Genomic DNA, 27,985 nt, shown 5'->3' with positions numbered 1-27,985 from the left:
CTGCAGCTCCGGCCTTCAAAGAGACGATCAGGTAACCCGGCTGGGGCTCTTAATCAGCCAGCACAGCCCTGTCTGCCCCGCCAGCCCCCGCACTACAGGGGGGATAACACAGGTGGGGGAACCCATTGTATCCCTTAATCCCCTCACTTGATACATCCCCTGTATACTGATGGGATGGGAGTGATGGGATTGGGGGTTGGGTTCGGTGTTCATTGAATTGAGATTGTATATAAAGTTCTGTGTGTTTGTAAATAAAGTTGTTATTGTTTTACTGTGAATGGCGGTCTGACTGATCCGTGGATAGCAGGAGCTCCGTATGAGGGGCTGACTGGTGATTCCTCAGCCTTCAAACAGGGGACCCAGCCTTGGGTACGGTGACCCCTGTAACAGGCAGCTTGCCAGGTATCCAGGGGGTTAATGTGGTGGTAAGTGAATTGTTGGTAACCGATGGTCGGTTCTTGGCTGTCAGTGCTGGGAACCTCAGGTCAGGGTGGGGGCATCCGGGTCCCTTCCTTAGGTGGTATTTGGTTCTGGTACCCGCATTACTTGGCAGGCTTGGGTGTTTATTGTATATATTTACATGTTGGTGTTTGAGTCATTGTCCTTGTTAACGCACCAATGTTTATTGTTTCAGGTTTTGGCGTGACAATGACTCTAATAAATAAATTGGCTGTGGCCTTTTCTTATCCATATTCTATGGTGTGCGGGGTCATTATTGGGTTAATGCGGGGTTAAGCCTAGCCCGGAAAATCGAGGCTACAACAGTCAGTGGTAGCGTGAGTGCCTATGTGGTAGCGTGAGTGAGTGCCACAGATCTCAGCTTCCATGATATGAACCCACGATCTCCTAAACAGCCACATGGATTGAAAAACAAAAAGTGCGAGTTCTAAGTAGATTTAATAAATTATTATTAATTATAATTAATTCTGCTAAGAGCCGTGAAGGCAATCGATCCCCTTTAAAAAACGGCAGGAGGTTTAACCCTTTGGAGCCAGACCTGCTGTTTTCTGTTGAACTACTTGTTATGTCCTGTCTACCCTTTGTACAGTGCTACGGTATCTGATGGTGCTATATAAAATAATAATAATATATATTATATCACGTTATAATACAGAGAAGGAATCAGTAGCCGGAGGCCGTTAATTCCTCCCCGGAATCCGTCGCACAGATCCACCAAACATTATTTCACGCGGGTGACATATTATTTGCGGGATTGATGGCCGTGTTTCCGCGGAGTGATTGCGCAGAAGCCCTCGGGGGGGGGTTCTATTTGTAGGTAAATTCCGCAGTTTCGTGTAATAATAAAAATCGATATAAGTTTCCGTCTTTTGTGAGAGCGTTAGCGGCGGGACCGGTCATTACTTACAGAACTGCCTCGGCTGAGTGTGCAGCGCGTGCACGTAACGGAGAACTCGCAGACCCCGCGACGTGAGAAGCTGCAGCTCCAGCACCCTGACGGCGGCATAAAGGACTGGAATGCAGAACATGAAGGGGGGTGAGAGATTTATACGGACTGAATACAGAACGACTCCAAGAATAATTTCACGCCAACATTATAATAGTATAATAGATATTGATAGATAAGAAGGATTTATGGTCACAAAGTATCTATTTATTTATATTTCTCTGGGGCTCTGAGAGAGAGAGCATGAGAAAGAGCTGAAGGGTATTCATTATGGTCTGGCTCAACACATATTTTATGTGTGAGATCCGCTCAGCAGCTCCCAGACACCCTCAGCCATCCAAAAATTATATTCCCAAGCCACCAGCGGATTCCTGTATAAAATGCAATCGTATAACTCCTAGAAATGTGCTTTTACACAAAATTGTCCGTTTTGGGAATATATTTTGGGTCACCCAATTCCGGAACATACGCGGAGGACCACAAATTAGACATTCCTCTCGTTTCTCTAGTTTAATAATTCACTCAGGTGGTCCTGTGGACATACTATAGAGACCACCATGTCCATCGTGATGGAACTGGTCATCTAGAGGACCTGACGGGAGGTAAATTCTACGGTGTTCCCAGGAAGGGTATATAAGGAACCCCCTGAGAGATCTGGAGCCCTGTGGCTGGTGGTTGCCCATCAGGTCTTCTCTAAGGTTGGTTTTCCTGCTCCCAGAAGTTGTGTTCTTCACAATATGACGAGGAACGCTACATCTAACACAAAGGGCTGTCGTAAGCGGGTCAGAGGGTCTCCTTCGGGGGTTGTCTACTATTTTTTGGTTTGGAGATGATGTTCATAGATATATAGTAACGTTCAAACGCCGTCATTAAAAGTGAACCCCAACATTCCTGACCGTTCCATAAAATTCCATTTTATTAATAAATACTCATTGGTTATAATCTAACTAGCCCTGGTTTTACGTTCTAAATATATAAATATGTGATAAATGCTGTTCTTCATTAAGAGTTTAAAGCCGTTGAAAAGAACTTGGCGGTGAAATCGAAGGCTTCGGTGGAAACATTCGGAGAAGAGCGATTTGTCGATGAGTTGGAAAGCCCGAGGCTTTAACCTCATAACTATCAGATGCCAAGGAATTCCACCGGACCGACGCATCGCAAACAGGGGGCAGCAACAACCAGACCCTCGGACGGGGGCAACGCTTTTTACGCAGCGTCCCGTCATATTCTGAATATAAGGATCGCCTTCCAGATTTAATTATAAAAGACACAGAAAATGTGAATTATTGGAATTCTGTAAACCTTCTGTTTTGTGCCTTTGCTCCCCTTCCGCATTTCTTCTGAAGCTGTCAGGACGTAACCGAGGGACTGGAAATGGTTTATTTTGGGAGTGTAGGCAGCTATCACTGTTGGGAAAAGGTCCAGCCTATCAGAGGTCCAGCCTATCAGAGCTCTTGGCACCGGGCAGGGTGGGGGGGGGGCTATTGTTGTCCCATGGAAGTTTTGGCCCTGGAGCCAAGTGACCCATAACGGTTATGATACCCCAATACGCCAAACGGTCTTCCATACAAAGCCCACAAAAACAACACAGAAAGGATGCGCGGAGATATAAATTATAATTAAAATGCATGAAAAAAGTAGAAAACCTATTAATGCCCCCAATCAGGGGTTGGGGTATTTGCCCTCGAGCGTCGCAATAAATGGGATTAAAGCCTCTGTTATTTTGTCATCCATAAAAATGTTAGAACAGAGACTGGAGAGAGGATGAAGAGTCCGCCAAACATCCTTAATCTGCGACTCGTCCTATCTCAGACCGGCCGCATCATGCGCAGCCGCCGCCGCCGGCCCCCGCAAACCGTCTTCCTGCTCGACTGTGATAAGGCCCAGAAATATGAGAAGAATGACAAAATCAAGCAAAAAATGGGAAAGTAACAAATGTAACACTTCTGAGTGTAAAGTTTCTATGGTAACGTAAAACACTCTGGGGTAACTAAGAGAAGACAGAATATGGAGACGCCAGGGCTGGGCAGAGACATGCGCAGCGCCTCTTATATTTCTATTAACGCTATAAAATATATATTTAAAGGGAAAGTGAACCGATTGGAGAATAATGGGGTTTATTTACCCCGTTTAATTTATAAAGCCGTTTCCTGCTGTTTCTATACACATTATCGGGGCTTTTAGGGCCGTAGAACCCTGCGATCCCCTCATACCCAGCAAACATTCCGACCTCCTAGAAAAGAGGGGCATCAGGGGAGGAGAGAGGGGGCATCAGGGGGGAGGAGACAAAAGGGGGGGCATCATGGGAGGAGAGGGGCATCGGGGGGGAGGGGCATCGGGGGAGGAAAGAGGGGCGTGGGTAAAAAAGGACACATAGCAGTAGAATTTGGGGCAATGTTTTAGGGGAGAGTATTTTCTGTCCATTTCCAGACATTACATGTTTTGTCCGGCTGCACTTTATGCCCCGTATATGATGTCAGGTGGTATGGTCCACTTAGTATCTACCATATTTTCTATCAACTACTAGGACTCCTGTTAGATTTACATAAAACGTTCCAATTTCAGCCGTTCTTTTCATGTACATTTCCAGCATCTCAATATTCTACGTAATGAGATTTCTTTTTAATACAATTTGCTACAATTCATGATTTTCTGTCTCGCTGGCTGTTATTCTCGTAGATTTCTATTCCCTGATATATATAAATATATATAAATAAGCACCCGTTTTGGAATAATCTTTGATATCCTTACATATGCAAATCAAGACGCGAAAAAAGGTCAGTAAACATACAGAGGCGTCCGGCGCGGCCCCCCGTCAGAATCGAAGGGGACACAAAGCTTCATCTCAACGTGGATTGACGCGGAAATTCTTCTTTTGAAGAATAATAAGTTTTTCATTATTTTGGATTAGTTTGAATTGAATTATTCATGTGTTGTTCCTGCATAATTCTCCAACAATTCTCCACGATGCAAACGAACAGCGTTATATATGTACTTGGCTCGTCTTATCTGCTTAAGAAATATGCGGGATGCTATAGGGTTATTTACATTTTAATAACTGGCTAATATTACAAAGAACATGTAAATTTACAATCCCTGTTTAAAATATATTAATTTTCCCCTTGAAACATGGAGGAAAATGAATTTATTTTTAAACAGGGATTTTAATTTTTTCATTTTTGATCTTTACATTTGCTCACGGCTGTGAAAATATATCACGTATATTTCATTAATATTTTTTATATATATAAATATTTTAAAGATATATCAGTATTTAAATTATTTTAAAAAATAATTATTTAAAAAATAAAAACAATATTTTCAATATTTTAAAATAAATTTGAAATTTTAATACCAAACATTCACAAATAAATGACGCTCATGGAAAAACAACCCAGTCCTTTCACAATATACTTTTATTTTTTTATTATTTGGTTTGATGGGCAAATAAGAGATTTTTTTTTTTAATTTACTCCATTTTTTTTAAAATTATTATTTTTTAATTTTTTTTCAACTTTACTCCATTATTTATATATATGACTATAGATCCCCGGCTGTCTTTATAGGCCAAAGGGATCGCTCTTGTGTCTAGAGGTTACCTCTGATTACGATTTTATTTTTTATATTTATTCTTTAAATTATTTTTAATGTATTTTCTTTATTTTTTCCGTTTTGCTGATCCCATCCTGCGCGTACGGAGAGAGAGGCAGAAAACAAATTCCGGGTTTCAGAAAGATTCCGTTTAAGAGCGAAACGTGTCATTTGAAATAGTGAAATTATAGTCAGAATGGATGGAGTGGAATATTTACAAAGTTTGAGTTTGAAAATTATCAAAAAAAACCCACACTTTATCACAGAGACACAAAATGGAAACGACGAGGATAAACAGTTATAAAACTCCGTAACCGTAGCAGATATAAAACCGCGCAGAAGAATCTAATCTCCCGACGTTAAGTGATTTCTGGATAGGACTTGGTTCTAGAAGGTTCTGATATGATATGGATTCTGGGAAGAGATTTGGTTTGAGATGAAATGTTCTTCTCTAATGCGTAAAACTAGTTTAAGTTCCAATCGGTTTGTGTCATCCATTTAGCGTTTAACCCACTGAGTGGAAACATCACAAGTGATTTAACCAGATGGTGGGACTTGGTCTTCAGAGCCCGACGTGTCCTGCTTTCTCGGTCATGGGAAGAAAGGGACCGGTGACTGTGTTCTGATTGAGGCCACGGAGGAGACCTGGTCCCGATAGTCCTCTTCTGGGGCTCCACTCTCCCCAACGGGAATGTAGCCTCTTCCTTCGCTTCGTAGTAACAAACAGAAGAGGGACGCAGCTTCCAGGACTCTCCTCTGCAACGAGAGGAACTCCTGAAGTCTTCATGGGGTTTGCGGGAGCCAAAAATTCAACCGGCACCCAACGACAAAAGCCGAGTCTTCAGGGACTCCGCTGTGGCATTTCCAGTGTGCGCAGGTCCGTGAATAAACTCAACCAAGCCAAAAAAGAGGAGCCAAATAGACCATGGGCTGATTGAGGAGATCATTGGTTTCCACCTAAGGGTCAGAAGAGGTGCACAGGGTAAGGGAAACGCAGACGCATAAACCTTTGCAGCCCCTTATTCTGGGGCAAGCGAGGCTCGCTCTCCGGGGCCTGCGGTACCATAACATACAGCGACTCTCCCTCACACCTCATCTGCGATATGATGATTCCTAAGAGATGCAGAGACAGACACACCAGATACACCAGGGAGGGCAGGACCCCCGCTTGCCCTTTCCTCAAGCCCCTGAACTTTGGCGCCCCCATTGGATCAAACCTCCTACCTGCCACTAATAATGAAATCACTAATTATAGAGCTTGACTCGGTAGGAAGGGAAAGTGACAGGGGGGAGAGGGACTGGGGGGGTATATCGATAAGCAAAATAAATACTTAAGGGGGCAACTGCGGCATAACCCGCTGCGAGCCTTTAAGATACGAAGACGCCGACCGCACTCCTTAGGACAGGCGTTGGGCAGGGCGAACGGTTACCATTTCACCAAATATAAAGGAAGCCTTTTTATAATAAAAATACAGATTTTATGCATCGTCCACAACATTAAAAAAAACTCTTTACTTCCATCCTGCGGAGACGTCGGGGGAGTCGGCGACCGAGCCGTATTTCATTAACTTTACTAAATATAAGGTGAATATTTCATTTCAACGTGACAAAAAAAATGCCGGAAACGCCGTCCGCGCGGGGCCATCGTGTTTGTTAGGATTGCAGAATTTGCCCTTTAATTAACACGTTTCCAATTGGTGAGAACGGCAGGTTAAACGAAGCCGGGGCTTCCAGGACTGTGCCGGCGGCCAAATTATCGGATACCTCCAGGCGATCGCCGCGCGGTAACCGGCTGCGTGACGACGGCGCCGTCAGCAATGTCCACAAGCAGATAAAGTTGGACCAAACAGAACTTCTTCAGCTTTAGGAAATAAATTCGTATTATTCATAAATTATAAGCTGGGGTTGCTACCCTCGGTCAGCGCGGAGAGTTAGTATATCTCTGGCCGGAGTGGAGTGTGTGGTGCTGTCCGCCGCCGGCACTCCATTTGCTCGATGGCCGGTCCGAGCCTGGATGGACGGAGGTTCCACGATATATTTAATTATGTAAAACAATAACGCGAGGAATTGACGGATAAGAAGATCCAAGGAATCCCCCAAAGCCCTACATTAATTAACCCCATAAAATACCCTGCAGGGTGCAACAGCCAAACATGGAGACCTTGTGAAGCCATTGATTGGCGGCCTCGATCTCCGTCGTCCTCCCGGCGGCTCAGGCTGCGTGACGGCTTACGTATTGATTATGTTGTCAGCGTCGGCAGCAATCAGAGCGTTAAGCGATTTGCTCCCGGTCAGGTATCTCCGTTGTTTACCATGAGTGACGGGTGAAAAGCACCGTTTAGACAGGACGGGAGATTGGGCAGAGGGCGGTTAATAGGCGAGACGGCGAGTCCTGAGTGGACGTTAGATGGGAATCTATAGCGGCTTCGATATCTGCAATAAAACAGACTTTAAGGGAATGAGAAACACAAAGGCCGTCCAGGTCAAGAATAAAACTAAAAGTCCATGTAAAAAATGTATATTTACGTAAATAATAAATGGACGGCGCCCCCTGCACACCCCGGCCCCCCATTTACTGACCTCGCTAGGAATTATTTTTATATAGCGTTTCCTGATGATTAAGAGGGTTATCTAATAACCAATAGATGGTCCAATCGCCATTATATTATTTATAAAGTCCCGGCAGATGACTTCACACACGTATGGGGGGGGTAATAAACAACATTAAAACTGACAATATACTAATTGATGATTAAGGTTATGGCCGCCACCTGTCCTGCTTTCTCCGGTACAGTCCCAGAATAAAGATGTGCGTCCTGAGTGAGTGATGATGGAGGGAGGGTCACATCGCGGTGGGTCACATCACCCTGCGGCAGTAGTGCATCAGCTCGCGTTGTTCTGAAGACAGACTGAGGCTACACAGAGGGTGAATTGAATAGTGTCTGAGTATGTCTGGGTATATTAGTGTGAGTGTCTGGGTACGGTAGTGTCTGCCTGGGTCTATTAGTGTGAGTGTGTGTCTGGGTATATTAGTGTGAGTATGTGTCTGGGTATGTTAGTGTGAGTGTCTGGGTACGGTAGTGTATGTCTGGGTATGGTAGTGTGAGTGTGTGTCTGGGTACGGTAGTGTGTGTCTGGGTATATTAGTGTGAGTGTCTGGGTATGTTAGTGTGAGTGTGTTTCTGGGTATGGTAGTGTGAGTGTGTGTCTGGGTACGGTAGTGTGTGTCTGGGTATATTAGTGTGAGTGTCTGGGTATATTAGTGTGTGTCTGGGTATATTAGTGTGAGTGTGTGTCTGGGTATGTTAGTGTGAGTGTCTGGGTACGGTAGTGTATGTCTGGGTATGGTAGTGTGAGTGTGTGTCTGGGTATGTTAGTGTGTGTCTGGGTATGTTAGTGTGAGTATGTGTCTGGGTATGGTAGTGTGAGTGGGTGCCTGGGTACGGTAGTGTGTCTGGTCTGGGTATGTTAGTGTGAGTGTGTGTCTGGGTATGGTAGTGTGAGTGTGTGGCTGGGTACGGTAGTGTGTCTGGGTATGTTAGTGTGAGTGTGTTTCTGGGTATGGTAGTGTGAGTGGGTGCCTGGGTACGGTAGTGTGTCTGGTCTGGGTATGTTAGTGTGAGTGTGTGTCTGGGCATGGTAGTGTGAGTACGTGTCTGGGTATGGTAGTGTGTGTGTCTATGTATAAGTGTCTGTATGCATATGTGTGAGTGCCTATGTTAGGTGTTAGTGTGAGTGTCTGTGTGTTAGGGTGAGTGTGTGTGTAAGTGTGTGTCCCAGTATTCCCTTCTCACCTTTCAGTGTTCTTTATTCCTTCTTTCTCTCTTCCTTTTTTCTGAAACCACCTTTCTTCTTTCCGCTTTCTCTTCCCGTCTCTCTTTTCTCTTCTTCCTTTCTTTCTTGACTTTGTTCTCCCCTCATTCCTCTTCCCATCCCCCTCTTTTTATAAAGCACCTTTTATTTCTCCATGTTTCAGGTAATTAGGGAAAATGTATCCGCTGATGATAAACAAACGTATTGGAAAACATTTTCACAAAAAAAGTCGTTTTGTTAACAAAAACCGAGGGGAATATTAAACAAAAGCCACTCGATCCGGTTATTAATGCGTTAATTAATATTTCCTCACACAGCTGATTACATTCTTTATACATTCATGAGATCTGTCGGGGCGAACAAATGAATAAGTAAAAAAATATAAATACCGCAAATAAAATAATAGATCCATTAATGTGCAATTTAATAAGAGAGACAATGAACTGTCGGTGAGATCCGCCGGGGGGAAGGGGAGGACGGCAATCGCGCTTTGGGTTATTATTGTTGAGAGGTTTTGTATTTCACAGACAGACAAAAGAAAGTCCCCAAACCGCGCATGTCCTGGGGGTACTAATGTCAGTTTATGTTTCCAAGGGGTCCTTCCAGTTTTTTCGACGTTTTAGCAGCAGGGGTCAGGGCGCAATGCTCCTTTTCAGGGGAAGTTACCATTCTGGTGGCGATGACAAAATATTAGTCCATTTTTTTACAAATTTTTTTTTTTAATTTAAAAAATTCGAGTTAATGCTCTGTTGGAGTTTTTCTTTATTTTTTATTTAATAGAGGATGTGATAAAGAGGGGGCACTGGCAATCTCACGAGTACGGATTCCTGCAGGTTAGCAGGGATCAGACTTTTTTCCTGCACGCTGGTACAGCAGGCAGCCATATTCGGCTCCCTGCTTCATGGACCTACACCTGACTATAAGCAGGGATCCAGGGATCTTTAATCATTCTCTTCATTACAGAGACAGCCTCTTGTTTAGCTGTAAGTGATACGCTTTCCACGTACATGTACATTACACATTGCACCGTATGTAGAAGCCGTCATCTTGCTGCCCCGTCATGGGGTATAAATCGCCCGTCGCCCTGAGGTATCTGTGATAATAGCGTTACGGAGGGACCTGCGCGGCTGCAAACAATCTCTAGCGCTAGAGGCTCCTGCGCCGTCCGCTAAAACAGTGGCAACTCTGCTTTAATGATTTTAATGATATGCATAACATAAATGATATCATAAATACAAGAATTCATCCCAATTATAAAATAAAATGAAGACTAAAATAATAAATAAAATGTGGTCACCCTACTTGTCGCCCGTTTCTCCTGCTGTAAAGACTCAAACCTTAATCAGTCGTTGGTCTCGTCTTAGATTCAGGAGCCGTATGTCTATCCCATGCATGTTTAATACCCTTGCTGCCTGTTTTACCCTCCACCACTTCTGCTGGGAGGCTGTTCCACTTATCTACCTTCCTTCCTTACATTACATCAAAACTAACAAGTCTTAGAAAATGTAAATCTTATCCACCCCAGCCAGTAGCGGCATAATCGTTTAACAGCTGCAAATGCCAAGCCCAAGATTAAACGCCTGTCTCCGATAAGATTATCCAGCGTATGACATCGTAACGTAACAGAGGCGGCTGGACAGAGGGTTATGAGAAATCTCGGCTGTGATCATTTATCAATCCGGTAAAGCAAGGCGGCTGCTTCTTCATACATAGAAACATAAAATATATCGAACGGGATCTTGGAGGGCGAGGGCCAAATTCCCACAAACATGAAAGCGAAGCGTCGGGGGCTCGGTGTAAGGGAGAACGGGCAGATTCCTAGGATGCTTCCCCCGGTCTCAGGGTTTTGGGGTGAAAGGGTAAATATCTGAGCGTGAAAATCATGCCGCGTCTGCGCACCGGCCGCGGGTTAAATCAGGGTTCCCTCGCTGTAGCTTGGTTCTTTTTGCCCCAGTGCCCCCCACTATATTTTTTTACAGAGGTTATTTTGGGGATAAACAAAAAAAGGACATTAATGATATTAGAACTGCAGAGAATGAATGAATAATAGTAATTTCCCCAAACTCAGTGATTTAATGACATTTTGCGCTGGTCGGGGCCTGAGCGAGTGTTTTGCATGATTTTAATGAGACACTCGGGACAGTAAAGTAACCTTTGGCACTCGGGAGGGCGTGCGCTGTAATGCCCATTATGTATTAGCATGTGTTATAGCAGAGCCCTCATCAGCATTCGGTTAGACAGACATATATTTGATACAGTGCAGCTCATAGTGAGCATAACCACAAAGCGAGCCTGACATATGTCATACAGCATGGTTGTGCTGCCCAACTCCCATCATTAGATATTTAGCCAGACACTGAAGGTGGTACAACATAACTCCCATCATTATATACTGAGTGTGATGCTGGTACAATATAACTCCCATCAATATACACTATATCGGGCCTGACAGCGGTACACCACAACTCCCAACATTATATAGTGAGCCAGACACAGACAGTGGTACAGCATAACTCCCATCATTATTTCGTGATTTAATATGGTTATATTTGTTATTTTTGTTTTAAATATCCAATATAATTGTTGCAGAGTTTTCATAAACCCCGTGGCTGTTATAATCCAGCGCACCTCTGTGTCTTTATTAGGCTGAGTGGGGCATTTACAAGAAGAATAAAGAACAGCCCCGGAGGGAAACCATTGGATGGAGGAGCAACATGACTGAGTTGACAGAGGGCAGACACCCCCCCCCCGTCGCTGGCACCTTACAGGTGGTTGGACTCGTGGTGCAGAAGCCTCGGGGTTCAGTGCAGGACACTCCTGGGGCCGGTGCCCTCGTGATTTTGTTTGGTGGATACGGGCTGCCACGCACGGCACGCTCATATAATGGTTATATGTCAATATGTTTATGGAAATCTCCGTACATTGGAACAGTAAAGTTAACTTTAAATTTGTATCCATAGCTGACTTGGATAAATTTGATTTATTCTGTGGTGGGGAAAAAGGGGATGCCGACCCCGGCTCTACCTCAGTCACAGGGGGTTTTATTTACCCCGTTTAGTTTATAAAGCCGTTTCCTGCTGTTTCTATACACATTATCGGGGGTTTTAGGGCTGTAGAACCCTGCGATCCCCTCATACCCAGCAAACATTCTCACCTCCTAGAAAAGAGGGGCATCGGGGGAGGAAAAGAGGGACTGGCCAAACTATAGTGGGACACTTCATCTGTATGCTAAGCAATTTAAAAAAGCTTCTTGCACATTTTATTTTCACCAGGCTATACCCTCGGGCTGCCCAACGTGCTGCTTGCCCTCCGTTATAAGCGGGCCCAGCCTCCGCCGCGCGCCTCCGGCCGTTAATTGGGATGCAGAGAAGAAGCCTCGGGGCCAATTTGCGTCGTACGGCGTCCCTCGCAGCCGGCCTCGGCTGTAATTAAGAGGACAGAAGAGTCTCCAACTGATTTCATTTCCCTTCCACAGATCCTGAAAGCCGCGGACGGCGTCGCTATCTTTGGTTTCGCAATCAGAACCTTTCTGCGCCCCAAAACCGCTATTACCGACTTCAAATCATTCTGCGAGGATAAATGAAAAGCCGCGCATGAATGAGATCCGCTGACCGCCGCCCCTCGCCGCCACATCATTTACTTCACAGACGTCTAAAGGCTATTTCAATAAAAAGCTAAATAAAGATGTTTCTCCCGCAATTATTTTTAATGGGTTGGAGAGCAGATTTTTCTTTCCTTCTTATGGACCGGAGGCTCGATGTCTCTTCTCTTGGCCTCTCGATCAGAAACTCGCGCTCTTTCCTCCGATAGATCGCACGGCATAGCTTGATCTCATTATAATTAATTCTAGAAAATACATGATGTCATCACTGAGTATAATTAGAGCAATTTAATAAGTTCTGGATTGACTCAGAAATGTGTTTAGAAAAAAAAAGCAATAATAGTCCCCAAAATTGGAAGTTATTTTTATTTGGGGATTTTATTTTGCTGAAACTCTTATCTGAGCCCCGATGTACTAAACAAACCCCCCACCCCCGACTCCTTATCATACTGCCCGTGGGAAACAATAGAATGGCTCAGTCTTAATGCCGTCACAGCTTTTTGTCATTTTTACCATATGTTTTTTTACGCCACGATTCCCCCTTCCCATTTAAATCATAGAAATACATAAAACACAATAATTATTAGTGCTAATGGGAAAAAAAGTGCCATTTTATTTACAAAGCAGGCGCCCCTGCTGAACAATAACCCAATTAGTTTTTTCTGTGTTCTAGGCATCCACCCCTTACATATTACCTCATATTGTGTTTTTTTAATATTTCCAATTTAAAGGGTTTGGATTTATCAAGGTTTTTATTATTGTGTAGATATTTCCTTTTTTCCCTTTGCTTATATCTTTTGGATGCCATTGATGTCATGGTGACATCACTGGGCTCCCTATAAAGCTTGTTTGCTTTTTAGATGTATTTTAATTTCCTTTTTGTATTTATATTCTATTTCTAAAACCAGTTTTTTTTTAATTATTATTATTTTTTTTTAAATGGTTGTTTCTTCTGCTTCTCCATCTGGTCTCCCCGTTACTGAACAAACTGTGATCAGGAAGCTGGGCTCTATAGGCCTTCATTGCTGATCGTAATGTATGTGATCAGCCAGCAGGAGGAGCAATCAGAGATTATAACCTGGACAGACGCCGCTCTCTCTTCTTGAGACCTCACTGCTGCTCTTAGCAGCGCCAGATTAAGCTAGTGGCATCTTGCAGAACCATTAGCCTACGACACTCGAACACCATACGCACTCTAACACCATACACTTACACATACATTCTGCAACACCATACACTAACGCACTCTAACACTGTACACTTACACACTCTAACACTGTACACTTACACATACATTCTCCAACACCATACACTAACGCACTCTAACACCATACACTTACACATACATTCTCCAACACCATACACTAACACACTCTAACACTGTACACTTACACACTCTAACACTGTACACTTACACATACATTCTCCAACACCATACACTAACACACTCTAACACTGTACACTTACACATACATTCTCCAACACCATACACTAACACACTCTAACACTGTACACTTACACATACATTCTCCAACACCATACACTAACACACTCTAACACTGTACACTTACACATACATTCTCCAACACCATACACTAACACACTCTAACACCGTACACTTACACATACATTCTCCAACACCATGCACTAACGCACTCTAACACCATACACTTACACATACATTCTCCAACACCATGCACTAACACACTCTAACACTGTACACTTACACATACATTCTCCAACACCATACACTAACACACTCTAACACTGTACACTTACACATACATTCTCCAACACCATACACTAACGCACTCTAACACTGTACACTTACACATACATTCTCCAACACCATACACTAACGTACTCTAACACTCTACACTTACACATACATTCTCCAACACCATACACTAACGCACTCTAACACTGTACACTTACACATACATTCTCCAACACCATGCACTAACACACTCTAACACTGTACACTTACACATACATTCTCCAACACCATACACTAACACACTCTAACACCATACACTTACACATACATTCTCCAACACCATGCACTAACTCACTCTAACACTCTACACTTACACATACATTCTCCAACACCATGCACTAACACACTCTAACACTGTACACTTACACATACATTCTCCAACACCATGCACTCACGCACGCTAACACCATACACTTACATATATACACAATCTCTCTGTCCCCCCTTCCGCCTCTCCCATCTATAGTGCAGCTCATACAGCTCTCCCTCTAACCTCTCGGAGCCCTTATATTCTGTGCCACTCACTCACTGGGCAGTCGGCCCCTTGGATGATGGGCGCTTGCCCTATTGCCCCTGCTCTGGGAAAAATAGAGGCTAATGTGAATTTATAAAGGGTCGGGGTGTTTGTCTAGTAGACTGGGGTTAAAACTTATACAAATGGTTAATACGCAGCTGCCTGGAAACATTATATTATAGGGAAAAAAACTCTGTTTTAAAAAAGAAAACAGCTTAAAAATGTGTTTTTAATCTTATTCTAGAAATAAAAAAAATCTGGTGGGAGATCCCATTAAAATTTAGGAGGGCATCTTGGCCTCGGCGGCCCCCAGAACCACCGGGAGCTGCCTGCCTACAGCTCGGAGTGCGAAAATGTATAGCATGGGTTAAAAACCAGGAGCCTATAAGAGCTGAATGTGAAAAGCGGTTATTATGTTACTGTCGCTGGGATACGTTCCTGCAGCCCGGGGAATTTCTGCGATTCTGGAAGAATAATAGAGTTTGTATAAAAACATCAATAAATGTTCATTCCAGAAAGAGGAATTTTAACAAAAACAGATCTGTTTATTTCACGTTTGTTTTTTTTCTTCTTTGCTTTCTTGTTAAAATCAGAGGAATTCCCAAAGAGAAATTAATAAATAAATACAGCGGAGAATAAACAGGAAACAAAGTGACAAATTCTAGCAGTTTTACCCAAACTTTACTTCTCTTTTAAAGAGAACGGTGTCCCCGCAACTGCCCCTTAAGTATTTTTTACCCCACTTTATGTATGTTTTGGGTTAAAATGTTTTTTTTGGGGTCTTTCGCTGTTATCTGGAATCGGTGAATAATTCCTCTCCGCAGATTTATCGAGCGGCTTCTGCTTTCTCTGACACAACATTTGGCTGAAACATTTTTAAATATCATTTTGAAACTCCAGAGGAAGCGTCTGGCCTTTCCCGGGGCGGGATAATTAAAGGCTCGTCAGAATTAATGTGACAGGGTTATTTATTAAAGGTGCAGTTATCGGGCGCTAGCGTGGACGCGGGCCGCTCGGCGGGTCTGGAGCGTCACAAGGAATCGTTACGATGTATTTCATTTTCTTCCCAGCAGATAACGGCTGGGATCGGAGCCGCGGAGGGACTTCTGTGAGGTTATACTTTATACATACTGCAGGGGGCAGCACTTCACACGCACCTATCTATTATATATTATATATCGGTCCTGGAAAAAATGGCCGCCGTGGACTCCCTACTAGGTGTACGCTTAATTATTTATACAGATAACCCGACCCTGATTACAAAATATCCAAACCTGGATTTGACCGACCTGGAAACGGTGAAAGGTGAGCCAGACTGAGCTGCGATTATCTAGACTGCTGGTAGCTTTCAAAAATCTTGGTCTCATCTTAGATTCAGGAGCCGTATGTCTATCCCATGCATGTTTAATCCCCTCACCGTATTACCCTCTACCACCTCCTGCTGGGAGGCTGTTCCACTTATCAACCACCCTCTCAGTAAAGTAAAAGAAAAAGGGAAGTTCCATTGTGACATCATAAACCTGGGAGGAAAGTCTCATGACCTCACTATCATCATATCTATATATCATTTGAAAGTCTAATTTACGCTCCTCGTGATAAGAGCCGCGTCTGTCTATTCTTATATTCTTAGGATTTGGGAAGGGGCGACCGCAGCCATTCCATCAGGGTTACTGCTGAGGGGAGAGAAGGACGGAGACTCGGAGGCCATGCGCAGACCCCCGCTCTCCGCTCGTTCTCGTGGCGTTTCTGTTTTTTTCTTGTTATACAGAAGGTGCCGACCTCTCTTTATGAGGGGTAAATAATGCATTTCATCACTTATTCGTAGGCTTACAAAATACTTCAGCCGGGAAGATAAATTGCGCGGCGCGTCTGCGGTTCTCCCCCCTGATCGAAAAGAAAAAAACAACATTTTCAATTTAGATACAAATTTAACCTCCGGGGCAACTCGGTGCGGCTCGGTGCTGCGATTACTCGGTGCGGCTCGGTGCTGCGATTACTCGGTGCAGCTCGGTGCCGAGATCATCATCATCATCGGAAAAAGATTTAAAAATCCCAAATATTCCCTATACACACATATAATGCACATATATACATATACCTGTACCTGTACACACATAGACACAGTACTTACCTCATCCTCACTCACACTCCACGCTGAGAATCCATTTCCGGGCACGCAGTGTCAGTGAGGGGGGATACTCGCTGCACGTCGCGGGACTCGATCGGACGTATACATTACGGTATAAGTAATGTCGGTTGGTATTTTCTCCCAATAACCCCCTTTATCTGCAGACCTGGAGCCGGCGATGCTGTCAGTCATGTGATATTTGGGGTGACTTTCCCGGCTCAAACACCGCACTGAGCTGATGCTTTATGGCGATGCTAATGAAGTCCGTCCCTCCATAGACTTTCATTAGTCAGAGAGTCCGGCTGGGTGATTAAGACTGAGGCATTCTATTGTTCCCCACAGTGAGAATCATACAAACGGCTGATATGCAGCTGCCTGAAAACTTTATATTATGGGGCAGAAACTACAACTGGGGTAAAAAGATAACAGCGCGTTATTTATGAAAACCTCTTTTTAACCTTAACCCAGTAATAATAAAATGTAGTAATTTAGCATCTCTCTCTATTTAAAAATCTGCGAGATAATGTGTGAATGATTTATTTATTAAACTTGCCCGGTTTCGCGTTTCTTTTATTGAGGAGGAAAATGTAATTCTATAGACGGAGATTTAACAGATTCAGATTCCTGTCATTGTTACGTTTATGAATAGAAAACGTTCTGCTCGATTTAGAAGCAAATTAAGCATTTATATGAAAGCTGTTCTTTGATCAACTATTTTATCTTTAACAACTCTGTTAATATCTAGAGCGAGATTGATACCAAATATATTTTCCGTTCGGTTCTCGGAGGAGTTGCTAACCAATTACCAGGAATATCGCTCGCTGCCCCCAAAAGAAAGTTAAAAAATAATACAGTTACAAAAAATAATTGCCCATAAAGCGGCGCGCGGCGTGCGATGTACATAATGAATCAGGCCGGAGCCGGCCAAAAAATGAATAATCAGCGGCTCATTTCCATAGAAAGTGGATTTGCAGGAATGCCAAGTTCCAGACTCCATATTTCTGACGGCAAATGGAGTGGTGAAAGATGCATTACCCCACCTGTCCCAAAATACGGCAGCTGACGGGGAACGCGCGCCCCTTCCCGCCGCTCATCTGTAACGCGCTGCCAGGCGACCCGAGATAACGAAGCGGCTTCTATCAGGACGCCGAGACGTTACTTTCAGTCCACTTCACCAAGTAACACTTACCAAAACATGACCCCCAAACGGAGGGGTCGTTAGGGGTCTGAATGTAACAACCACATGCCGGGTCTCCATGGGAGTAAATAATATCATCAACCATATCCGGCTCCGGGGCCTCTGGGGCAGGGGGGGTTGCTGGGTCTCCTAAAAATCCGGGGCCCATGGCAGGCTTGATAGCCATGAAGCCCACTTTGGGAGCGCTAGCTGTGCACAGCGGACTTCTCTCTGTCTGACTCAGATGGACTCTTTAGGCCCAAAACAGTAATGGATAAGCTGTCAAAACACAAACACATACCCTTACAAACGCCTGCCCATAAACACACACAGACACAGACTTTACAGACACAAACACACCCTGTCTCCCATGTGTCTTTATCTCTCCTCTTTTTCTTTATCTCTTCCCTTCTTTTTGATCCCCTTCTCATTATCTCTCTTCTTTCTCTTTAACTCTCCTTTTAACTCTTCCCTTTCTGTTTAACCCTTTGTATACTCTCTCTCTTATCCTCTTTCTCTTTATCTCTCTCTGTATTTGCTTCCCTTTCTCTTACCTCTTTCTGTATATCTCTTCTTTAATGTTCCAACTCTTTCTCTCTTGCCTTCCTCCCTACCTCTCCCTTTTCTCGTTATACTCAACTTATATGATGTCACATCCCGGCGCTCAGCATTAATAGCCAGCATGCTTCAAGAGGGAGCAGGGAGAGCGAGGTAAACAGACTTCATGCCCCCTTTACTTAGGGTCAGGTAGAGGGAGAACTCTGATCTCTCCAACCGGCCAGAGCCCCAAATGGACCCTCTGGTGGTCTTTGTCTGTCTCTTTCATGAGTGATTTATGCCTTATTCTTGCCTACTTTCTATTCCAATTGAAATTCAAGTCTGTGACTTTAATGGCCCAAAAATTATCTCAGGTGCCAAATTCATACCTGCAAACTTGACAATGAACCGACGTGACTCCTTCGATTAGGGAGAATGAAGACCCCCCTCTAGTTAAAGGGAGGGTCTTCATTCTTCCTTATCGAAGGAGTCACATCGGGAAATAAAAGAAGAAAAAAAAAACATACTTCTGTAAGGAGAAGCTGCAGTTCCAGAGCAGTAAATCGCCGGCAGGAAAGCGTTCCCATTAAACTTAAAGGGAGCACTTTCTGTCGTTCTTTTGTGGGCCAACTCTGGAGCACAGATTTCAGAAAGGTTCGGCTTCTTCATCATTTTTTTTTTTTTTTAAATCCCTTTTTTTCCTAAATAAAAACTTCCCAACGTACAGCGCTACGGAATTCGATGGCGCTATATAAACAATAAATAATAATAATAATAATAATAATAAGCCCAGCCGGCCATGGTCATGCGCCTGGATGCCGCTCCGCGGGAAGTTACTTTCTTTTAAACAATAAAGAAAATCTTTTAGTTATGATTACCGGCGTCGGCGGCGTCGGCGACCTGCTCCACCAGGGCTTCATCGCGCATCTGCCGCCGTTACCATCAAATCTTTTTTAAATACAATAACCTAAACAATCCATTTTTTAAGCTAATGACCTCACAGTTAGTTAGTTCCACTTAGCGTCTCGCAGAATATAATGCAGTTACCCTCGATTTAATAGGTAATTAGAGTCGCGGCGGAGAAAATACTTTACAAGCTCGGAGATACGCACCTGAAGCTCACTAATCATCCCGAAAATGTGTATTTTAATGGTGACAGTAACCATGGAAACCGAACAGCCACAGGTGCACGGTTTAATGTTTCGCCAATAAAATACTTAGGAGAAACGGCGAGAGGGACCGCTGTGGCCTCGCAGACAAATCGAGGAGAGAGACAGCGATGGGGGCAATTTACAATTTTATCTCGATTATTTTTTTTTATCCAAAAGTGTATCCCACCCAGCTTTACGATGATTGAGTTTGTAGATGAAGCTTAATAGGAAGAGACTGGATTCAGCTGTATTAGTCAAATTGGGTCAAAAGATGATAATTCAAATATGTTTTCAAGACCTCGGAGGTCTTCTTTTCAAATTTATTGCTGTATCATTGGCTTATCCACGGCTTAATAAGTAACAACGTTACCCGAAGTGCCACGAGGTTACTAAATAAATACTCGGTCCGTTATTCGCTGTTTCACAGAGAGGTTTATGGCTCTGAGTTCAGGAGAGAATTTCTTTGGTTTTGTTGAAAAATGTTTTTGTTTTTTTTTAAATGTAACTAAAAGTTAAAAAGGGGCAGGTATTCTGGATTTTGCCTGAGCTGATGCTTTATGGCGATGCTAATGAAGTCCGTTCCTCCATAGACTTTCATTAGTCAGAGAGTCCGGCTGGGTGACTAAGACCGAGGCATTCTATTGTTCCCCCACAGGCAGTATGATAAGGAGTCGGGGGGGTTTAGTAGATCGGGGCTCAGATAACAGAGCAAGAATCATACAAACGGCTGATATGCAGCGGCCTGAAAACTTTATATTAAGAAACCCTGGAGTCATAGGCGTAAGGGGACCATGACCCTGCCAGCACTACAGGACGGTGCACATGGTATTAGGGCAGGAAAGGGTTAACTCAGCAAGGGTTAGCACGAGGTGAGAATGCACAGGGAACGAGGGGGAAGTCACAAGGAACGTGACTGTAGGGGGAAGGGGACAGGGATATAAAGCCCCTCTAAGCACACGTGCAAGAGGCAATTACTGAACACCACAGGAGCAGTTTCCCGCCCGCCCTCCCTCTTTTTGTCTTTTGCTTTGTGTTTCTGTGTTGGCTTTGTGTGTTTTTTCTTTCCCCCTTTCCCTCTTTCTTTTTGCAGGATCCTTTTTCTTTGCTGTGGCGGAGGAGTTCCCGGGAGAAGTTTGAAGGATAATGGGAGCGGCAAGTTGATGGTTTTGGTTAGAGGTTAGAGTTAATGCCCTCCCTGTACAGGATTAACCAAAGCGTTAAGGTGGAGCTCCCCTATCCGACCCGCGGTCGCTTGGGCGATTGTGGTATCCGGCGGAAGGGGTAGTTGAAGCCATTGTTTTGTGTTTAGGTTGGGAACCCTCAGCTGTTTGTACACAGGTGTACAGAAGACTGTATAGTATTTATACAGAAGTTATTATTAAAGTGTTTTTACAATAATTTATAAGATGTTAAATAAAGTTATGTCGAGACATTTGTTAAATAAATGTCTCGGCCTTTTCTAAATCCAATCCTGCTGGTGTCTGTCTCTTATTTCGGGTTTGAGAAATGGGGAACCGCCTGGGTATGGGCAGTGCAAGGGTCATGGGGGCAAAAAGAAAAAACTGGGGGGAGGGGGAAAAGGAAATATTTATGAAACTGATTATTAATCTTTTACTAAAAATAAAAATGATGGCCGATCCCCCTATAAAGGTTTCGTGGATCTTATTCAGACAGTAATTATCATAGACGCGTTCCTTACAGATATATATATTATTAACACTATAAGGGAAGGATGATCCATTTACAGTCGGATTCATATTTTTGCCGTTAGAGGGATAATCGTATATCTTTATTTTCACCGATTACACGGTACGGCCATTAGTGTTAAAATAATTGGTTATAAATCATTAACTCCAATAAAACTTCATTTAAACTCAATCGTTTGTCAAATAATGATAAATGGATAGTGGGGAAGCCATATTCACATTACTTAAGCCGGCCGGCGATGATCAAACCCGGAACGCGATCAGACGGCGAGCGACACCGCGGTCCCAACGAGAGAGAACAAAATGGACATAAAAAATTTTCTAGAAGAAAAAAGTTATCAATAATAATCAATAAAATGATCAATATTTAAATATAAAATCCTGTATATTTATACCGTATTGGCTCGAATATAGGCCGCACTTTTTTCCCCCACTTTAAGTCTTTATAGTGGGGGTGCGGCCTATATTCGGGGTCTAGCGCCCGACGCCCGGGACATGCAGTCCCGGGCGCCGGGCAGGCAGCGGGGTTAGGATACAGATCCCCCGCAGCGGTGCAGGGGACCTGCATCCTACTGTCTGATACGCTCAGACAGCCTCCCCTGCTGGCACTTTCCACGGGGGGAGTACCGGCACGGGAGGTTGTCTAAGCGCATCATGCGGACGGTCACCGGCTGACCGTCCGCACGATGCGTTTTACCTCTGCCCCCAAGACTTACCAGAGAAGACTCTCGGGTGTCTTGCGGGCCGGCGGGGGACATCTACGCAATACACGTATACAACTTACGGTGCCGGGACATCCGCTGAGTTCCGGAACCGGAAGTTGTATACGCGTATTGCATAGATGTCCCCCGCCGGCCCCGCAAGACACCCGGGAGTCTGCTCTGGTAAGTCGGGGGGGCATAGTGGCAGCATATCTCGGGGGGGGGGCAGTGGCAGCATATCTCGGGGGGGACAGAGTGGCAGCATATCTCGGGGGGGGGGCACAGTGGCAGCATATCTCAGGGGGGGGCAGATTGGCAGCATGTTTTTTTGGTGCTTTTTTAAAGAAAAAAACTTTTTCTTTAAAAAAGCACCTAACTTTTAGGGTGCGGCCTATATACGGGGGCGGCCTATATCCGAGCCAATACGGTAACTTGTTCTAAGAAACATCTTTACCACAGTGGGTTAAAAAATTGCCAAACTACACAAATCCCTTTAAATTTCACCCAAAATCTGTTGCCTGGCGGTCCGAGCGACTCGTTACAGACGCCCAGCGTTAGCGCGGTTTCCGTGGCGATATTTTGTGTCGCATTGTCTGCCTGATACATTCATCACAGATAATAACATTTAGGGACCAGAACCTGCTTTATGACATCGCTGGGAAGGCGGCGGCCACCGACGGCCTCTTTATATCTCCGCCGTTTATATAAATCACCGTCTCAGCGTCCCGTCCGGCAACCGGCAAATATATCCATCAAAGAGCGGCGAAAACACTAAAACCGGGGGACCTCGCGAGGAACAGAATGTTCACTTTTCAATAAGCGCCTCCGCAAAAGTCCTTAACGATGTAATATTAATGTGCGTTTCCGAAAGAGACATCAGACGTGTCGGCCGACAGAAACCCGAGACTTTCAAGCGAACATGAAAGCGGGAAGCCTGTCAGTCACACCGGGCCGGAGTCACGTGACGCCGACCCGCTCGCTTTGTGCGATTTTATGCCGCTGATCTCAAGGGCCTCGTTATGTGGAAATGACTCGACTTTCCTCGTCAGGCGGGTTATGAAATATTGAAGAACCTTTTCTGAATCTCTCAAGCGGGTTTCCAGCTCAGCCGCGGCCGCTCAGCCACCCGAGTCACACAAGCCCCTCGGTCAAGGTTATAACAATATAGTAATTATATTATTTGATGCCCATCTCTGGGTCAACAAGTCCTGAAAGCCCCGATAATGTGTATAGAAACAGCAGGAAACGGCTTTATAAATTAAACGGGGTAAATAAACCCCATCATTCTTCTTCTAAATGCCCCAGTAGCTCGCAATAGGGTACAAAGTCCCATAAAATGTCTTTCGGTTCGGGCAAAATGGGGAGGCTTTTTTTCCATTCGGAAACAAAATTTGTTGTCACTCACCCTCATTCATTCTCTCACACTTACTCACACTCTCATTCACTCTCTCATTCACTCTCATTCACTCTCTCACATTCTCATTCACTCTCTCACACTTTCTCACACTCTCATTCACTCTTTCAAAGTCTTCCTACTTTCTTAGCTGTCGGCTTCCGTGTCCCATCTCCTTTCCAATTCTCTTCGTATTTTTTTGTTCTTCTGTCTTCTTTCTATGTCCGCTTGTGTTTTCTTTCTTCTCTGTGAACCCGGCCTCCCGGTGCACTTACACAAAGGGGCGGAGCCTCCAGGAACACCCTGTCCCGCAATTGGATGAACAGGGGACATAGATCTGGGAGAACGCTTTTCTTTCTCTGCGAATCTGTCCTCAATATTCTGACCTCTTTGTGCAAAAGGGAGGAGTCACAGGGACAGCCTCTCCACTGTTTCTCCAGTTGGAGGAAAGGGTGTGCCCGGAGGCTCCACCCTCTTGCAGATGAGCACCGGGAGGCCTAGACCATGGTGAGGCGAATGAAGAAAGAAGACACGGGGAGAAATGCACAAAGTCTGAAAAAAGAAGACAGAAGAACAGGAAGAGGCTCTTTCACTTTAATTATCAAAACCGGAGCAATTAATTATGCTAAGAAAGTCCGTTTCCGGGGTAAAAATCACATTTTATTATATATTTTATGAGAATTATATATTATATTATAAAATATCTTCTTTCCCCTCCTTGGATTTTGCGATGAATTCTGATGATAAAATTAATGCTAAAACCTTCTTCAGAAGACTCGGCCGCTGCGGGAAGCTCTCGCTGCGGAGTCGCAGGCGGCGAATACATCATATCTCCCGTTAATCTGCGGATTTCCATCAAATCCTCGCACTTCGGGCCGAATCTCCGGTTCTTGACACTTCATGAATTAATGCGAATAGAGCGTCGGAGTTTCACGGTGGGATTCAAGTCGCTCTCAGACTCGGATATCTTGAGTTTCCCGGCATTCTAAAAGAGAATGTTTCGGAACCCCGGGGGGCTTAGAGAATAGGTGGGCCACGCGCGAGAGCGCCTCTCATTTATTAACTCAAATAGACATCAAAGCCCTTTATAAATCCTCCGACAAACTCACCGGATGTCGAGTGACCCTCAGCTCCTCACCTCCGAGATGCAAGTGTTAACCCTTTCCTTGTGCAAGCTCTCGTATAAGCCAGACCTGTTGCAAAGATGATAGCATATCGCTGTTTCTAATGTGTTCGAGGTAGACTTGCACGGGGAAACCCTTACGGAGGCTTAGATATAAGGTATGGAAGGGTGGTAGATAAGTGGAACAGCCTCCCAGCAGAAGTGGTAGAGGGTAATACAGTAAGGGGATTAAACATGCATGGGATAGACATACGGCTCCTGAATCTAAGACGAGACCAACGACTGATTAAGGGTTGAGTCTTTACAGCAGGAGAAACGGGCGACTAGACGGGGGCCGGATGGGTCAACCAAAGGCCAGGAACTGGCGCAGGACTCCGGCAAAGGTAACTAGCAGGACCAGTGTGGTCAGGAGCCGAAGAAGTCAGCCATAGGTTGGTGACTGGTGTAGGACTCCAGTCCTCTGTTTATTTATTTATCATCCCCGGCGTATAACGAGAACGGAGTATTTTTATCCGGCGTTTGCAGAGTTTGTGCCTCTCGCTGGAAGACGTCGCTGTCATTTAGTCTCTGATCCTCCTGCGCAGGGGAAATAATTCAAGTTTTACACGGGGATGAATCAATAGACGTTTTAAGTGCTGGCAGCTCCGAGGCATAAATAATATCCGCGCACTAAAGAGAAAAAGCAAAGGCGAGGCGGCAAAAAATATAGAAAACCACCTAAAGCCGAAAGAAATAAAGAAAACCAGAAAACGGAACAAAAGAAAGAGAGACGCCTCGGAATATGGAAACATTTCCTTCCTGTCTCTGTGAATATCCCCTATATAATCCATATGGAGGAGCAGAGGAGATTATATGATATATATATTTACCCTTTCACACCCATTTCATTTATCCCTTCCCCCGCCACCCGATTTTAATATAAAAAAAAGATGAAATTCTTCTACGAAGCGATTCTAACCGCGTAAGATCCGGTATCTGACGCGTCAGTCGATGCTCCGGTTCCAACCCCTAAAAATGAGGCCTATGGAACCTGCGCCTGACCGATGTTACCCCCAAACAAGTTGGGGCATGAAATCCCCCCGTTTATTGGTTTGAATTTTTTCGGTAACGTCACCCCACTGACCACTCACTCTTCCAGTGAGACAGGAAGATCCTAAAGACTTTATTGGAGTTCCAACTAAAAATGCTAAAAAACATCATGTCCACCCCAAAAATGTCCCGTGTAAAACCTGCACTGCCCCCCACAACTGGTGCTATACGAAAGCCTCCAAAACAATGCGGGGTCTGTTCCCAAAGTAACCCCTTCCCTTCTGGGACTCTGCATCGATGACTGTTTTTGGTCTGTCGCCCCGAGTTACATTATTACATTTTTTCTATATATTTGTCGTTTTTTACGTTCCGTTAAGGGGAGTCACCAGCGGAAAAGGGAGGTATTTACAGGAACCGGTGCTGCAGGAAAAGAGACACGGAAACGATTGGAGGAGACGGTAGAGAGACACTGAGAGAGAGCGTGAGTGAGAGTGTGAGAGTGAAAGAGAGCGTGAGTGAGAGTGTGAGAGAGTGAAAGAGAGCGTGAGTGAGAGTGTGCGAGTGTGACAGGGCCAGGCTAGCCGGCTCATATGTTGGTGTGAAGTGTAGCTGGGGCACAGAGCGCTTTTGTGTCCGGTTCCGTATCCCGTGACCCGGTAATATATTATATTGTGTGTATTATTGTGTGTATTATTGTGTATTCGGCCCAGAGACTGAATGTGGCTGCAGCTCCGGCCTTCAAAGAGACGATCAGGTAACCCGGCTGGGGCTCTTAATCAACCAGCACAGCCCTGTCGGCCCCGCACTACAGGGGGGATAACACAGGTGGGGGAAACCATTGTATCCCTTAATCCCCTCACCTGATGCATCCCCTGTATACTGAGGGGAGTTGTGAGGGGATGTGGTTGATGGGATTTGTGATGGGATGGGAGTGATGGGATTGGGGGTTGGGTTCGGTGCTCATTGAATTGAGATTGTATATAAAGTTCTGTGTGTTTGTAAATAAAGTTCTTGTTTTACTGTGAATGGTCGTCTGACTGATCCGTGGATAGCAGGAGCTCCGTATGAGGGACTGACTGGTGATTCCTCAGCCCTCAAACAGGGGGACCCAGCCTTGAGTGAGAGCGAGTGTGAGTGAGCATGAGTGAGAGAGTGAGTGAGATTGAAAGAGAGCGTGAGTGAAAGTGTGAGAGAGTGAGGGAAAAAGCAACAAAACTCTTCCTTGTTTTCATATGAATTAACAAAATTGTCAAATTTCATTAAAAATACACTTTTGGGCGAATCTGAATGCACAGGTAATTAAGGAGGAATAATTAAAATATTTTCAGCAACAGATATCCCAAACGCGGAGATAATGGCAACATAAATAAAAACAAAATGCAAAACCCACCTGGAAAAATAAGCCAGGCAATAATAAAAAAACCCACAAAGTCTACCCCAAAAACATTTGGCATCTTTCCTGGAATCCAATGTAACGGACGTTCAGTTTGGGCATAAAATCTGAAATCGTTTTTGGATGTTTTTTTATTTTTTTGTATTCCTGTTTAAAGCTGCAGTTCCATCAGCTCTGAATTTAACACATTTGTATAAAAATGCAACATAATTCCCATGACTCACAAATGCCAGAAATAATACTTTAACTTAGTACTATTTAAAAAAAAAAATCATATTTTTCTCGGGAACACATAATAGCCACGTGATACAAAAGGCAGGCACTGATTGGTTGTTGCCGTAGAAAGCGCTTAACCATTTAAAGACAGGAATAAAATGCCAGTTATTTGCGTATCATACTGCAGAGTGAAATGAACTCGTTGTCTGCGAAACGGCAGAAAAAAAAAAACAGAACAAAAATGTTATTAATTACTGCAAAAAAAGCAGCTGTTTTGCCCGTTTATGAACTTCCGCCGCTCGCTGATTCACGGAGAGTCAGATATGTAGATAAGTCGTGAAAGTAATTTAGAAGACCCAGCTGTGCGTCGGCTCTCTGCTCGGCCCATCCTGTACATGAAAATGAGTTCCTCCCATGACTTAGAGCCTTGCGAGGCCTGCCATTGGCCGACCGTCCGTAAATCACCGCCAGCTTGGCGGCTCCGTCTGAGGTGCGAATACACAAGAAGATTGGCTTCCAGCGAGAAGACTCCCCTGTGCTCATCCATAACCATAGCTCCTAGCTGTCTCGGAAAAGCGTTATCAGCCCCAATAAATCCCGGAAAAAACACAGAAACCTGCCTGTAAAAAAATGAAACATTCGCTGTCAAAAGAGCCGGCGATGTCTATCGCAAAACACCGGCGGCTGGTAGCCTGAACGATAAAAATTATTTCAAATAACTTAACATTTC

At 44.4% G+C, this 27,985-nt stretch overlaps 1 long non-coding RNA gene across 1 annotated transcript; it reads left to right on the top strand.

Moving 5' to 3' along the window:
* LOC128467234 (uncharacterized) lies at window positions 1–26,672 on the top strand. The gene is made up of 2 exons (XR_008345701.1): window positions 1–234; window positions 26,633–26,672. It is a non-coding gene; the product is annotated as an uncharacterized LOC128467234 (long non-coding RNA).
* The last annotated feature ends 1,313 nt before the right edge of the window (window positions 26,673–27,985 follow it).

Source organism: Spea bombifrons, chromosome 1, assembly GCF_027358695.1.
Source record: "Spea bombifrons isolate aSpeBom1 chromosome 1, aSpeBom1.2.pri, whole genome shotgun sequence".
NCBI lineage: Eukaryota > Metazoa > Chordata > Amphibia > Anura > Pelobatidae > Spea > Spea bombifrons.
The sequence above is the reverse complement of the archived record's forward strand: the minus strand, read 5'-3'. Positions and strand labels throughout refer to the sequence as shown.